The sequence below is a fragment of the Rhagoletis pomonella genome, unplaced genomic scaffold (assembly GCF_013731165.1).
Source record: "Rhagoletis pomonella isolate Grant_MI unplaced genomic scaffold, Rhpom_1.0 Rhpom_scaffold_00005, whole genome shotgun sequence".
Classification (NCBI taxonomy): Eukaryota; Metazoa; Arthropoda; class Insecta; order Diptera; family Tephritidae; genus Rhagoletis; species Rhagoletis pomonella.
Window position 1 is genome coordinate 46,615,039 of NW_023458559.1, and position 3,661 is coordinate 46,618,699.

Genomic DNA, 3,661 nt, shown 5'->3' on the forward strand with positions numbered 1-3,661 from the left:
TTTTTCAAAGCATATTTTAAGCCTCAAAAATTAAAAGCTAGTAATCTAAAACCTTAATGTGTATTCATTCCAATAGTTTTAATAAAAAAAAAATTAACCAGCTGTGAACCTACTAGATACTATCTAAGGCCTCCCTAATGCTCGACAAAAGACAAAGTTCAATAAAATGGAGATCTATTGTGCTTTTAAAATTCTGACAACACTTTGTTCAATCCTAAACAATTCAGGAAATTTGGTTCCGGTATTGATAACCCGATGTATTTTCTCCCATTAGCTCGATGCACCATCGGAATCAAGGAGCAACTTTTCAGAAATTTCAACAACAGTATTTCAGAGTAAGTAGTTTCCGGCAATGAGCTGTTAAAACTTCTGTTAGAAACTTAGGTTAGAAATGTATAAAGTATTGGCACAGCAAATTTTCACAATATATGCAACAATTTATATTCTATTATATTTCCACCAATTCCAACGTTGTTTCTCAATAGTACCTCAAGTTGAGGATCATAGCGGTTCTCAACAAAAAGGGCATTTTTCTTTGTATGAAAAAAGGTCGGTTTCTCAAGTTGAGAAAATGCTAGTTCTCAACTTGAACTCCAATATAACTATCCAATTGGTCTCAAACATATCTTTGAAATATTGAAATTGAAATAGTAAAATACCTTATACCTTTTTGATTGAAACGACATACATAGATGAATTTGAATATTAATTTTTCATTTTATTACTCCTTATGTATTGTCCGACAGTAATTTTGCACTGCCTATATATATATGCAACAATTTTCTTTTGCCAATTTTTTATTTTCATACTACAACAAAAACATAAAAATAGAATTTCTAAACTTTGTGCAAAACTCAAGAAAATTCAATACATTTCTCTGCAAATTTAAATTTTTTTTTTAGTCCGAATTTTTAGACCTGTTTTGAGTATGCAGTTTTGTAGCTTATTAAATTTTAGTGTGATAAAGTGCAGGTTTGAAGTAGCTAGGACTTATAGTAGATTTTTGATATTTTCTTCCATACAAAAAAAAAAACCGAAAATAATTTGTATGGAAAAATGCGAAACACCTTCAGCAAAAAAAAACAAACTTGCATTTTTTATACCGAATTTCATTGAAAAGTTGGAAATTTGCACAAGTATTTATTGAATTTTCCTCAGATTCGCACAAAGTTAAGAAATTATGATTTGATGTTTTTTGTTGTAGTGTGAATCTTTTCTTATTAAAAATTAGCGAAAAAAATAAAAATAAAATTTTTTGCATATCTCCTATATATCCTTTAGTCGTGAGTGTACATACATATGTGAACATTTTTATTAATTTTATGCCTGAATGCAGGAAAATTTTACACTGCAGAAAATTACTTAAAAAATAAAAGGAAATTCGAACGAAAATATTTCTGTTTTTTTTTGTTTTTTTTGTAGCAGCTTATTAGACTCTGTTGTTGTGTGTTCATTCTCATCTATAATAGATAATTGGGCAATTCACAAGGTGTTGTGAAGTTATATTTTCCTAACAAAAGTTGTGTTAAAACACGACGGTTGTGAACACCTGTTACGATTATTTATTATATCTCAGCACTTAACCTCACATAACACCGAATAAACATAGGTTGCAGAGTTGTATCGTCATGTGTTATTTTTCTTCACAAAACAATAACAACATTTTTACAACTGTCATGAAATATCATGACTTCACGACAAACACGACAAATACGACACCTTGTGAATTGCCCAAATATACTATTCTAGCAAATGCCCGCTTGCTTCGCGGCGCCTAATAAGATCTTTTGCCTTGGCCAATTCAAAAATAGCGTTTAAAAGCAAAAGCAGTCTGTAAAGTAAACATTTTTAGTTGAATTGAAACGACTACAAAATGGAATCCTCCTCATGCCAAGATTAGTAGCGCTGTGATTCCATATGGAATACTAATCCCTTTCGATGTAATGCGTTTAACCTATGGTCTTATTTCTACCTGCGAGATCTCTGCCAAGCGTGCGTAATATTCTTTTATGAGCCTGCAACTTCAGCATTGGTCCGATGTACCATGTAACCCAATAAAAGTCCTTATACGGAAACTCAAGAGCACAGATGAGCGTTCTCAATTATAGGAAGGCCAAGAATCCTCGCTGCCCCACAGGATGGAAAGTTTCCGCGTACATTGGCTAAATGAGTCGTGTGATCGCATGAATATCGTTCAAATGAAGCCATTGATATACCTACCGTGTTTATTTTTGGACAGATGTGGTCGAATCTTTCCTTGTCAATTCGCCACTTTTAGAATTCATCTTAATATTTATGAATTGGTTTCTTTGAGTCTTACTGCTGTAATAACGGCCGCCTCGAGCAACTTCGTCAATCGGAGGTAGATGCAAGATCATGCTTACACAGCCATCTGAAAAATAAGTTCGTCTAAGATAAACAAGCCCCGTGGGGGTTTCTATATATTTCGGGTGCAGCGTCATCCATCGGGTCCCTTTTCTGTAAAATCTTTGCTTGTCATGAAATGAATACGAATTATTATTATTCCAATCAGATTTTATAAAAATATGGATTTTCTAGATATCTAAACCCCGGGGGGGCCATTTTTAGCTAAGGAATTTTTCATCATACAGATATTCACGCTGCGAACTTGAACGAAATCTGTTAATAAATACGACTTTTATAAGTAACTCTACTCCAGCGCCACCAGCGTGTTTTCTATTAGCCTATAATAGGACCTCCGACAATTTGACTGGGCTCTATTGAGTGGTTTTTGAGTTTAGTCCGAAAAAAAATTCACGCGAAAATTTTGATTCCCCCCATAGTAAGTACATCGAAACCAAAAGCGCAAAGTGAACCAGTTCAGGGAAGATGAAACTCATGATGAGGCTGAATATGTTTCGAATGAAAAAAAAAAAATCATCATGAAAGTAATAAACGTAGTTTTCTTAATAATTTGAAAATAAGGAACCGGGTTTTCAATTTGCTATTTTTTTTTTAATAATACTAGAGAAAATATGTAAAATAAAACCGATTTTTTCTTAACTTGGAAATAAGGAACTGGTTTTTCAAATTGCTCTTTTTTAATTAATACTAGGTTTACATATAAGTAGATTATCCTCATTTTCGAGTTTAATACTTGATCTGTAATTAAAAAAAGAGATTAGAGAAAAAAAAAAAAAAAAAAATAATCTCAGATTAAATCGATAACTTTTCGGTGGCCAACCTAGTTTTGTCGATTATTTTTGCGAAGAGGAAAAATGCCATATGTAAAAGTAAACAAAAATGGACGCTAGCAAGGAAAAGAGATTTGCAAAGGTATTTTTTATAAAATATTAAGTTGAAATATATTTAAATTGCTTAATATAGCAGAAAAAAGTAATCACAGTGGCACAGAGAAGAAACATAACCCTTTGAGATTATATTTATATGTCAACATACCTCTACTCACAAACCAGTTTCCAAAAAAAAGTCGAATAATCGAACACGCTAATTTGTAGTAAAAAGCGTTAAATTTTAGTTTTCCTATTTGATTGAAATCATAAGATTTGTTTATTTATTTATTTGTAGATATATTTATGTTAATTAATTTTACACAAATCTTAAGAGAAAATTTTGCACAATATTATTTGATTTTTTAAACAAGATTTCAGCTTTGACTTTAAAATTTTGATTCATTGTC